Source organism: Dendrobates tinctorius, unplaced genomic scaffold, assembly GCF_039654945.1.
Source record: "Dendrobates tinctorius isolate UK_male_01 unplaced genomic scaffold, ASM3965494v1 ptg000086l, whole genome shotgun sequence".
Taxonomy (NCBI): domain Eukaryota; kingdom Metazoa; phylum Chordata; class Amphibia; order Anura; family Dendrobatidae; genus Dendrobates; species Dendrobates tinctorius.
The window spans coordinates 17,513,051-17,526,985 of NW_027361754.1; the positions used below are offsets into that span (position 1 = coordinate 17,513,051).

At 42.3% G+C, this 13,935-nt stretch overlaps 1 pseudogene; it reads right to left on the bottom strand.

Annotated features, from left to right (window-relative positions):
- Positions 1–758: 758 nt before the first annotated feature.
- LOC141097726 (nicotinamide N-methyltransferase-like) lies at positions 759–10,713 on the bottom strand (annotated as a pseudogene).
- Between the last annotated feature and the right edge of the window lie 3,222 nt (positions 10,714–13,935).

Consider the following 13,935-nt stretch of genomic DNA (forward strand, 5'->3'; position numbering starts at 1 on the left):
TGCTGTACATGAGTACAGTTTCACCAAGGACAAAAAAAGAAAATCGCCGGAAACTGGCAAAACTTTGAGCACACGGAGATACCACTACGACAAATGTGTGCAAAGTTTTTTTAATTTTTGGGCTACCAGACAGACAACTTTTTTTCCCATTTTTTTTCAAAATTAAACACATTGTTCATTAATAAACATCGGCCTTGCTATTATTTATCTATCTATATCTTTCCATAGCTATATCAAAAGATAGATATATCTATGAATATATCTATAGATATGTCTATGGATATATCTATAGATATATCTATAGATAGATATATCTATCTATCCTATATCTATCTATCTATCTACCTACCTGTCATTCTGTCTGTGTGTGTGTGTGTGTGTGTGTGTGTGTGTGTGTGTGTGTGTGTGTGTGTGTGTGTGTAACAAAGTGTGGGTTGGACAAATGTAAAAGAGAAGGTGGGACCAGAAATGACATCACAAATCTTTTTTTTTGTTTAATAACATATCTTTAATTAGCTTACAAAAACGCATACAATCCGCATGAAAAACGCATCTAAAACACGTGAATTTTTACCTGCGTTTTCTGCCAAGAGGTGCAGATTCTGTGCAGAAAATTCAGGCAAATCTGCTACGCGTGGACATACCCTTAAAGGCTCTGCATAAAATGTAGCTATAATAAGACTCAGAAATCAAGATAACTCTTTGGCAAAAAAAGAAGCAGATAACAATAACCCCTCAAGGAAATCACAAGATTCAAGTTTAATATTACATTCTCTTTATTACAATGTTGATATCTTGCAAACGGCCAAAAGTCTCATAATACCGTAAGATCTCCCAAATGATCACATCACGTTCTGGTGCTATTTTCATTTCACACAATTAATATTCCAAATAAAGACTTAAAAAAATAAAAGAGTAATATTAACCAATTAGACACAAAATTTTCAACTGATTCATAAGAAAAGAGGGATCCAATTGCCTTCAAGAAATAGTGTGAAACTTTTACAAGAAAAATGTTTGAATTTGTTTTCTTTTAAGAACTGTTATAATTTGTATATTTTGATGGCATAGATATTAATATTAAAACATGCAGGATTATTTTTTTTAGCTTCTTATCAGACTTGGTTCTCTTTGTGAGCTGCAATGAATATGATTCCCTTATGGTCAACAAGATCACTTACAACTGTTCTCTTCAATACCTCACAGCGGTCAATAACAAATCTTTCTCCAACTAGAGCTTTCCTGAGAAAATCCTCATTATAATTGACAAGATGCATTTTGTCTTTCCCAACTATGAAATATGTTGACTCTAAACACCCCAATATTATAAAGTGTCCTCCAGGTTTTAGTAAACTTGAGAACTTCTTGAGATTTCGGATGTAATCATCTTGATCTTTACTGATAGTATCTAGGAGCCAAGCACAGATGATACAATCTGCTGGTGGTAAGACGATCGGATCCATTATATTTTCTTTCCCAATGTCACATTTCACAACATGTTGAAGTGCTGACCTCATTTTTTCTTCTTATTCCAGTAACCTGTCACTGAAAGAAATGTAAAATAATGTAAAAAGTGATTGTCACAACTTTGCTGTCTGGTATCCCAGGACCAGGGGCTCCTTCCCTATCCCTAACGCTAGGAGCGCTCTAGCTAGCCCTGTTCCCCAGATTACTTTTAATGGTGAAGACGCCAGGGCCATGTACCTTGCTGAACTCCTGAATACATAGTTACATAGTAACATAGTTTTGAAGGCTGAAGGAAGACCTTATGTCCATCTAGTTCAGCCTATTTTTAGTGCAGCTGTTCTGCATTGTTGATCCTGGGGATGGCAAAAAACCCACAGAGTAGAAGCCAATTTTCTCCATTGGGGAAAAAAATTCCTTCCCGACTCCTAAGCTGGGTCAACCATCTACCTATAATATTCTGTTATTCGTAACCTTCTATACTGTTACTCACAAGAAAAGCATCCATTCCTTTCTTAAATTCATTCAGTGAGTTGGCCATCACCACTTCCTCAGGAAGAGAATTCCAGAGCCTCACTGCTCTTACCGTGAAGAACCCTCTTCTATGCTGGTGCAGAAATTGTCTTTCCTCCAAACGAAGAGAATGCCCCCTTGTTCTTGTCACAGTCCTTGGTACAAACAGTTCATTGGAGAGATCTCTGTATTGCCCTCTGATATACTTGTACATATATATTATATATTAGGTCTCCCCTAAGTCTTCTCTTTTCTAGAGTAAATAGACCTAATTTTGATAACCTTTCTGGGTATTGTAGTGAACCAACTCCATTTATCATTTTAGTAGCCCGCCTTTGAACCCTTTCAAGTTCAGTAATGTCTTTCTTGAGCACCGGCGCCAAAATTGCACACAATACTCCAAGTGTGGTCTGACAAGTGGAAGAGGCGAGTAGTGGTGTATGGCAATGCGCCAATCAGACTAGCAAGGTAATATGAACAGGGATAAAGGAAAATACCAATCATACAAAAATGCACACACACTCAACAAAAGAAAAAATAGGGAGTGAAGGATGGGGGAAAAGCCAAAGAAGGAAAAGGAGAGCATTAGCATGCAACCTAAACCACGCAACAGTCTTCGATAAATCCACCAAACGCCTTCTCAAACAACAACTCTCCACCAACTCCTAAACCATGTAGCAATGAAGTTAGCTCTGGCAATGAGTGCTTGAGTCCAGTTTTTATAAGCGAAGAGAGTGGCTAACAGTGAACAGCTGAGGACCATAATGCAGGTAAGCTTCCAGGAGCTCTCAGCTGAGCAGATCAACCACTACGCTGCTAGAAGAAACCTGTACCATTTGATATGAAGTAGAAATGCTAATAGTTAGTGCAGGAGTAGGAAAAATCATATCTCACGATCATCTGGCTCCTGTCTGTTGTGGTAAACCCATGACAATGATTGTTCCAAACTCACAATCAAAAGTGAAACAAGTAAAACCAGTAGTTAGCTTTGGAGAGGGGTTTGTAATACACAATAATTGCTATTGCTAACTTCACTATATTACAAGACCTTATGAATTAATACAATTATCTTTGTGGACAAAACTACTACAACCCCTGGCAAAAATTATGTAATCACCAGCCTTGGAGGATGTCCATTCAGTTGTTTAATTTTGTAGAAAAAAAAAGCAGATCACAGACATGGCACAGACTAAAGTAATTTCAAATGGCAACTTTCTGGCTTTAAGAAACACTAAAAGAAATCAAGGACAAAAAATGTGGTAGTGGTAGTAATGGTTACTTTTTTACACCAAGCGTAGGTAAAAAAATTATGGAGTCACTGAATTCTGAGGGAAAAAAAAATTATGGAATCATGAAAAACAAACAAAAAACACTCCAACACATCACTAGTATTTTGTTGCACCACCTCTGGCTTTTATAACAGCTTGCAGTCTCTGAGGCATGCACTTAATGAGTGTCAAACAGTACTCTTCATCAATCTGGCTCCAACTTTCTCTGATTGCTTTTGCCAGATCAGCTTTGCAGGTTGGAGTCTTGTCCTGGACCATTTTCTTCAACTTCCATGAAACTTTCCAAGAAATGTTTTCACAGTTTTTGCTCTATGGCAGGATGCATTATCATCTTGAGAAATGATTTCATCATCCCCAAACATCCCTTCAATTGATGGGATAAGAAAAGTGTCCAAAATATCAACATAAACTTGTGCATTTAGTGAAGATGTAATGACAGCCATCTCCCTAGTGCCTTTACCTGACATGCAGCCCCATATCATCCATGACCATGGAAAATTGCATGTTCTCTTCAGGCAGTCATCTTTATAAATCTCATTGGAATGGCACAAAAAAAAGTTCCAGCATCACCACCTTGCCCAATGCAGATTTGCGATCACTGAATATGACTTTCATCCAGTCATCCACAGTCCACAATTGCTTTTCCTTAGCCTATTATAACCTTTTTTTTTTTTTGCTTAGGTGTTAATGATGGCTTTTGTTTAGTTTTCTGTATGTAAGTACCATTCGTTCCTCATTTGTTTTGTTGTGCATTTCCTTTTTTGGAGACATATTGCTTTAAGTTTCCCGTCTTGATGCCTTTAACAACCTTCCCATGTTGTTTGTATTTGATCCAGATTTTAGACACAGCTGACTGTGAACAACCAACATCTTTTGCAACATTGCATGATGATTTACCCTCTTTTAAGAGTTTGATAATCCTCTCCTTTGTTTCAATTGACATCTCTTGTGTTGGGAGTCATGATTCATGTTAGTCCACTTGGTGCAACAGCTCTCCAAGGTGTGATCACTCCTTTTTAGATGCAGACTAACGAGCAGATCTAATTTGATGCAGGTGTTAGATTTGGGAATAAAAATTTACAGGGTGATTCCATAAGTTTTTCCCTCAGAATTGAGTGACTCCATAATTTTCCCCTATGCTTGGTGTAAAAAAATAACCATTACTGACTACCACATTTTTTGTTCTTGATTTCTTTTAGTGTTTCTTAAAGCCAGAAAGTTGCCATTTGAATTAACTTTAGTTTTGTGCCATGTCTGTGATCTGCTTATTTCTACAAAATTAAACAACTGAATGAACATCCTCCAAGGCCGGTTATTACATAATTTTTGCCAGGGGTTGTATGTGATTGTAGATAGTCTAGCATTGCGATAATAGAATATGTGCATGACCTAGAATCTCACCTCCAACCTAAATTTGTACACTATGGTATGGGACATAATCTTCATTCACTCCCCTGTAACTTGTGCCCTGAAAGATTGTGAATGGAACTATAGATCTTTCTCTGCAGAATAGACAGAAGGAGAAATGGAACTGTCTAAATAAATAATGACAGGCAGAGAGAGTAGGTGGGGAATCTGTCTTCTCAGCTTCAAGCGATAAAATATATCATGGCATATTCTCATGGTGAGAATACACAGCAGATAATTGGTCCGGATTTTCCTAACAAAATATCTGCTGTATTTTACATTAGAACCATTGGGGGGAGACATTTTACTCTATCTTATGTGATTCCAAAAGCTTGTTAGGGGGTTGCACTATTATAATGCGTTGTTCGAGCAGTGATAAGTTTTTCACTGAATAGATGATATTAAATTGATTAGTGGGGGTCTGACTGCTAGGACCCGCACCATTCGGCAGAGCAGGGAGTTTTTATTCCAGTTACTATTTGAGTAGTTGTTTGAATGTCCATCCACTGCTCCATTAATGGGGCTGTTGGAAAAAGCCCAGTGCAACATTCAGTAGCTCAAAGGTAATGAATTGAGCATGTGCACTGCCACGACAGTCTAATGAGGATAAATGTGCCCCGTTCTACTGACCAGTTCAGGTCCCAGTGTTCGGATCTTCACTGATCAATAAATTATCACCTATCCTTTGGTTACCTAATAATTTGTTTTTTATCAAAAAACATTCTATGTTTATGTCTCTAGCAGCAAAAAAAGCTCCACTTTGCACTGTCTAGACCAGGAGTGTGTAATCTGTTTTCTGCCAAGGGTCATTTGGATATTTATGCCATCCTTCGAGGGCTGTACAAGTTACGCGCTAGCCCAAAAAGCACGTCCTAACGCTGGCACTGGTGTCTGGACGTAATCTTTCATTGCACGTGCCTCAGTATTCAATGGTGAACACTATGTGCACATGCTCACAGAGCAAGAAGAAATCAATGAGTTGGCGGGCACTGGGCATCAAAATACAGCTGCCGGCCCAAGTAGTATGGTTCCCAGGAATCTGATAAAAGGATAAAATCGAGGGCATCGAAGGCAGTAAATGGCTCTCAGGTCTAAGGTTCTCCATTCCTGGTCTAGACAGTAGATCTGCCTCATTTTGCATTTTCTTCTCACCATTCTTCTCCATCCTCAGCATGAAGTCTTGTGGCGTGGCCCCAATGAAATGCTCCAGTACGTGAGTCCACCCATCTTTTCAGCTCCGTGATGCATCTGTCTCTGAACTTCAGCACTATGACATGGTTGAAAAAATCACAGGCTGCATACAATTGATGAACCAGTGAGAACCATTGCTGAGGTCAATCAAGATGACTCCTTTAATATGACCTGCAGGAAAATCCAAATATTCAAGTTCTGACATATTAAACCCTCATACATGTTAATAAGCAATCACTTCTAGTAAAGTATTTAAAAGGAGTCTGTCACCCCCAAAACCCAAATTAAACTATTTATACACTGATATAGGAGACTTGGCCCTCAAATAAATCATACAGGTAGTATAGATTTTACATATAAAAGTATTTTATTATTTAAGTAAATAAAGGAGCTTTGGTTTAACCAAGGTCTCAATGTAGTTTTTCATCTGGTTAATTGCAATCCTCTGCAGCTCCTCTTATGTTGATTTACAACACTCAATATGAAGCGCAATCTAAATAGAATTCTCAGCTCTGCACACACTGCCACTGCAGGAACAAGAGCTTACACAGTGTCAGTGTGAAAAAATGCATTTTCATCTCACTCTCCTGTCAACAGTGGCCGCTTGCTGCACAGAGTAGTACATGGCCGATGCTGATAGGAGAGGGGGATTAGATCACAGGCGCACTGACACTGTGCGCTCAGCCCCTGCAGTATTAATGTGTGCACACTCTCATCAAATAAATTTGATGCAAATTGTTTTTCCTGTACAAATGCAAATCTGCTCATCCTTAAGGGGGTTTTACACATAGCGATATCGCTAACAATATCGCTAAAGCATCACCGATTTGGTGACGTAGCAGCGATATCGCTAGCGATATCGCTATGTGTGATACCTACCTCCGACCGGCTCCACCGCTGTCCATTGCTGATCGCGCAGCTCCATTTCTCGTCAGGCGACGCATTGAAGTGGACGAGAGGACGTCAGGATCGCCGCGTCAGAAAGGTAAGTAACGACCGCTAGATCGCTGCTGCATCGCTGTGAGCTCTGCCTGTGTGGCAGCTCACTAGCGACCATTTAGCGATGCACCAGCGATCCTGACCGGGTCGTATCGTGGTCGGGATCTCTGGTGCATCGCAAAATGTAAAGGGGCCTTTAAAGAAGAACTTCTTTTTTACATCAGTATGACGACTTATTATATACGGTAAATATATATGTATTTATTTTATTGGTTAAAATAAATTTTAAACTGTCTGTAAAAAAATGTACTCATGTCGCCATGTTCTGAGACTCTTTTTTACTTTGATGTGGCTGGGTGAGAGCTCTTTTTTTGCATGTTGATTTTATTGACAGTATGTTGGGTTATATAAAACATTTTGATTGCTATTTACTTATTTATTTTTTAGGGAAGTGTGGTGACTAGTGTTGAGCATTCCGATACTGCAAATATCGGGTATTGGCCGATATTCGCTGTATCGGAATTCCGATACCCAGTACCGATATTTTTACACTATCGGATACCGGAATCGGAAGTTCCCATAATGCAATGAGCCAGTGTTGTGGCTGTGATTGGCTGCTAAAATGATGTCATCATGACGCGCGGTCTGTGCACATCATGATGCGCGGTCTGTGCGGGCTGCCGGGGGTCTGTGTGGGCCTGCCGGGGGTCTGTGCGGGCCTGCTGGGGGTCTGTACGGGCCTGCCGGGGGTCTGTGCGGGCTGCCGGGGGTCTGTGCGGGCCTGCCGGGGGTCTGTACAGGCCTGCCGGGGGTCTGTACGGGCCTGCCGGGGGTCTGTGCGGGCTGCCGGGGGTCTGTACGAGCCTGCCGGGGGTCTGTACGGGCCTGCCGGGGGTCTGTGCGGGCCTGCCGGGGGTCTGTGCGGGCTGCCGGGGGTCTGTACGGGCCTGCCGGGGGTCTGTGTGGGCTGCCGGGGGTCTGTGCGGGCCTGCCGGGGGTTGTGTGTGTGTGCAGGCATCGTCCGTTGGGACTACAAGTCCCATTGGGCTATGCCTACTACAATGACAGTGATTGACACATTAGCCAATGATGGGACAGTAGTAGTCCCATCATCCGGCTAATGTGTTGAATTTAAAAAAACATACATACTACATACATACTACATATATACAACATTCATACAACATACATACATACATACTACATATATACTACATTCATACAGCATACATACATACTACATACATACATACTACATATATACTACATTCATACAACATACATACATACTACATATATACTACATTCATACAACATACATACATACATACTACATATATATTACATTCATACGACATACATATTACATACTACATATATACTACATTCATACAACATACATACTACATATATACAACATTCATACATACATACTACATATATACTACATTCATACAACATACATACATACATGTTATATACTACATATACTGTATACTACATTCATACAACATACATACATACTACATATATACAACATTCATACATACATACATACTACATATATACTACATTCATACAACATACATACATATTACATACTACATATATACTACATTCATACAACATACATACATACTACATATATACAACATTCATACATACATACATACTACATATATACTACATTCATACAGCATACATACATATATACTACATGCATACTACATACATACTACATATATACTACATTCATACAACATACTACATATATACTACATTCATACAACATACATACTACATATATACTACATACTGTACATACTGCATACATACTACATACAATACATACATATAGACATACAGTACATATAACATAGACTACATACTCACCATCACTTGTCACTTTGTTCCCCGAAGCCAGTGTCATCTTTAAAAAATATTAAAATAACAAACAAGCGATATACTCCCTGATCCGCAGAAATCCACGAGTGTCCCACGACGATCTCCTGCACTGCATCACTGAGAGGTTACTATAGTTCACTGGTCTCACTTTATGGCAAAAGCTACGTGGGAACTATCTCACACAGCAATGCCAAAAGTGAGACTAGGGACTATTTTTTTACAGTGGCAGAGGAATACAGTGCGGAAGGATATATATGATATATATGTAGTATGTATGTAGTATGTTTTTTTTGTTTGTTTTTTTTTACATTCAACACATTAGCCGGATGATGGGACTACTACTGCCCCATCATTGGCTAATGTGTCAATCACTGTCATTGTAGCAGGCATAGCCTGCTACAATGACAGGCACAACCCCCGGCAGGCCCGCACAGACCCCCGGCAGCCCGAACAGACCCCCGGCAGGCCCATACAGACCTCCAGCAGGCCCGCACAGACCCCCGACAGCCTGCACAGACCCCCGGCAGCCCGCACAGACCCCCGTCAGGCCCGTACAGACCCCCGGCAGGCCCGTACAGACCCCCGGCAGGCCCGCACAGACCCCCGACAGCCCGCACAGACCCCCGGCAGCCCGTACAGACCCCTGGCACGCCTGCACAGACCCCCGGCAGGCCCGCACAGACCCCCAACAGCCCGCACAGACCCCCGGCAGCCCGCACAGACCCCCGGCAGCCCGCACAGACCCCCGGCTGGCTCGCACAGACCGCCGGCAGGCCCGCACAGACCCTGCCCGCACACACAGACACGCACAGTGTCTGCCCACGCACCGCCCACACTATTCCCCCCTCCCGAACTGGATGTACAAGTAAAGAAAGGGTTTTTTTTAATTCCGATATTTCTGTCCCATTGACTTGAATGGGACTTCTGGTATCGGAATCGGCGATACCCGATACTTCTTGGGTATCGGCCGATCCAATCCGATCCGATATTTCTCAATATCGGATGGTATCGCTCAACACTAATGGTGACCAAAAAAATTGCATTTTTTAAAATTATCTTTGGCATTTAAATGGTTTGAATAATTTTGTTACGATAACTTGGATTTTTGTTCAGACACAATACCAAATATATAATTATAATAATAATGTACATAAATATATATTGGTGTATATATTCTTTTACAATTTTCTTATTTTAAAATGAGGAAAAAATGTTAGTTTGAACTAATATTTATTGTTCTTATATTTTTTAAAGCACTGCTTTTATTTTTTTACTTTATTGTTTTTTTACTTTTAGGGGACTTGAACATGAAATTGTTTTCTCGCCTATTGTATATACTGGAATAATATAATATTGCAGGAAAATGTTATAAAGTCAATATGGTTTAAAAAAGACCATCAAGTTCAACAAAGAACGTTATACATTTGGAACATATCAGGAAATGACAAAAGCAAAAAACGGTGAACTGGTATTTTCCAGATAAAAGCAGATTTAAAGTAATTCCCTCCACCACTTGGAATTTAAGAGTTACTTTTCATCATCCTTTAAAGTCCTCAAAGGTTTTGGATATTAGAGTAGGAAACAATGACTCTACTAAATCTGACACTATAGATTCATTATAATCAATTAAAAAAACAAGTCTTCGCTCTGCTCCCATTATTTAATTTGACTGCATGGTCCCCCCTCTGATCATCTTACTTAAGAGTAGCCTTTTCCGCTATTCTCTCCTCCCCTTATGGGCAGCAGGATGATGTTGCTCATTGGTTGGGCCCAGGATGATTCTGATGAGATACCATTAATGTTTAAAGTAAATTGTTTTTAGTAAAAGTGAGAAAAGAAATGATTAAACATTGAAAAATACTTACCTACTGTGAAAGTTTTTCTAAGATTTTCAATGGGAAATTTCAAGAAATCCTCTTTAAAGACCATTTCTGAGCTACCTGAAACATAATGCTCCAGAAATTTATCACATCATAAGCTATTTTCATGAGTCAGTCATGTGTTATAATAGACAGACGGAATGACTGTTTAAAATCAAGGTCTTCTTATAGTAACAATAAATTAAATAATTAAATTTGCAAGTATAATAACTTAGACCATATTACTTTTCACATCACGAGTTACTATCATAAGTCAGTCATGGGGATGTGTTATAATATATTTCCATGGAACATTATTCATATTTGTGACGACTCCTGGAGTGGACCCTCTGGGTTATGATAGCAGCCCACCCAGGGTGAGCTGACCTAGTGAGGATCACCCCCTGATACAGGGAGTGTCAGGGGCAGACCCAGGGAGGCTTAGTACCACGACTAATGGAACCAGGTAGCCGGCTCACAGAAGACATGAGTGAGTGCTTCTAGCAAAGTGCAACAGGGAACATGCAGAGTACAAAAGTGTGCAAAGCATAGACACAGGAGCACGCTGGGTATAGAATCATATAGGACGTATACACGGGAATATGCATGGTTCAGGACTATACAGGGCGTGTACACAGGGGTGCGCTGAGTACTGGATAGTGCAAGGTGAGTAGACGGGGGCACGTATGGCGTGCACTGACAAGCACGCCCGGGTGTGGGCAAAGCGGGGCGCGTGCAAGGGAACACGCCTGAGTACAAGGTTAGGCAGAGCGCATGCTGGGAAGCATGCCAGAGTACAGGGTTAGACAGAGCGCGCGCTGGGAAGCACGCCTGAGTGCAAGGCAGACGGTGTGCTAAGAAGCACGACAGGGCACAGTTCAGGAGCAGAGCTTGTGCTAAGGAGCACGACAGAGCACAGTACAGGAGCAGAGTGTGCGCTAAGGAGCACAACAGAGCACAAGGCAAGGGACCTGAATACAGAGAGCGACTGAGCAGGAACCAAGCAGGTCTAGCAGGGAAGCACAACAATAATCAGGCACCTCCCATAGGAAGAGGTAGCCTGATATAGGGCAAGAGCACTGGGACTTCCCTGTTGTTCCTCCAGGATTATAGAGATAGCATGGCTGCAGTCAGATCAGAGAAGGGTGCGCATGCGTGCCAGGCATAGCCATGCAGCCACAGGATCAAGTGTGAGAGGTGCGCGTGCGCACCCGACAGGATCCCCAGAGCGGCCGCAGCACCGGAAGTGGTGACGTCGGGTGTGGAGTGTTAGGCGTCGGGTTTCTTCCTCTGCACAGGAGGAATCCCAAGCCTTGCCTTCCATGGTGTCCCATCCAGTCTCGACCGCAAAGGGAGCTGCTCAGCAGAGATGACAATCCCAGCATCTTGCTCAGGCTAGTGTTGTCAGATTGATTGCTCTACCACCTCTGGTTCAGCTATAGCAACCTGCACTAACCAGCAGCGAGCAGCTCTGGAAACTAAGTCCTGCTTGCAGCCTACTGAGCATGCCCGTGGGATGACCTCTCATTGGAGGTCGGAGGTCACATGCTCAGGTCCTCAAGCAACTCGAATTGGGCCATCAGGACGGTCCCGGGAGGCTGCGGTTATAAAAGGATTGCACGGCCGTGCTCTAGTATAGACCATGTGGAGTGAGTGTTCTATGCACGTATGTATGTCTCAGGTGAATGACTAATTATGAAACCCCTACCCTTGGTACGCATGTGTTGTTCAGCCTTTCCAGTTAGTGCCTAGGCTGAGAGTGCAGGTAGGAGGCTGAGTCAGGGACTAGCATCAGCACCAAGTAGTGGCTTGCCTGTATGCCACGGTAGCCAGCGTCTAATTAGTGGTATTCGCAGGTGCGACGCTGTGCGCTTAGTTGGTCTAGAGGAACACTAACCCTGTGTCTTTGGGGCAGAGTACTGTGACCGTTCACTAGCACTCACTTTGCCGAGTTCTGTGAGCTTACCAGGCTACGGCATTTATATTATGTGGTATTGCAGTTCTATGAGGTAACAGAGTCTGCCTCAGTACACACCAGGTTACGTTAACCCATGTGTGTTCTTTATTTGTACCGCTATATAACTGTTAGGGCTAGCGGAATGCACCAGGTAATAGAAGATGGTATAAAGGTGTGTTCGCAGCCCGGGGTCCACCATGGAGATGTTACCTGCTGCTCGGTAATGGCGGAGACTATACGGCAAAGTAATAGATGGACACACGCGGGTTAAAGTCACCAGGTGTGTACAGTGGCGAGTTCTGTTGCTTCAGAACTTGCCGCAGAGTGTAACTACCGAAGCCTGTTAAAACTCACAGGACTCGGCCGGGTGAGCGCTAGAATATAGTCACAGGACTCTTTTATGAATGAGTCACCGAGGTGGAAAAACAAAAACAAGCTAAGCCACAGAGAACCAGAGAGGTTGGTAACTAAGTGGATTGCAGACCCCTGATCCTATCCACACAACTAGCAGTAGCCATGGAGCGTACCTACGATGATCCTAGATGCCTCGTCACAGCCGGAGAACTAAATAAGCCTAAAGCAAGAAAAGGGAAATCTAAACTGCCCCAGAGCAGACCCCAAAGCAATAGACAGCCCCCAAACATGTATTGTCGGTGAGACAAGATGAAAACACAAAGACAGATAGAAAAATAGGCTGAGCAAACGATGGGGCCAAACTAACTACAAAGGACAGGAAAGGAAAGATGCTGTCTGCAATCACGCACAAAACCCTGCCAAAAAATGTCCAACACTTTCTGATAACAAAAACCCTGAAGTCGCTAGACTTCAATTCCCTATATCAGCAATCTGGTATATTCTGAAGACAGAGCAGAAAGAGACCAATGTGATCAGGGACAAAAAAAACAAACTGGCATAAAGAGACACATAAGAATGGAAATTCAGCACAGCCCCAGCAGGCTGACCACAAAAACTGAGTAAACCAGACCAAATCTCATGTGAAAAAATAGCAGAGCACACTTAGCTTGAGAAGGCAGGAACAGGACTGGAATCCAGAACCTCAGGGCAGGAAAATCACCAGCACAAAATTAGGGAGTCGGCTGTCTTAAATCCAGTCAGAGACTCCTGATGTCCACTCACAGTCCTCTTCCTCAGGTGGCAGGTCTCTGCAATTTAGATCAGCTTCATTACATACTCTCACCACTAGAGGGAGCCCGGATGGAGAACTCACGACTCCTCTGTCAACACAGCCAGCTCCACCACCCTCACCAGAAGCCAGAGGTAAACCAGAAAATGAGTTCACAACAGGACTCTGCCCCAGAACAGGGTTAGAGTCCCTCTAGACCACTAGCACTTGACGCCGCAGCTGCGGTGCCAGATAGAGCAACTGAAATGTATATGCACACAAGGTGCG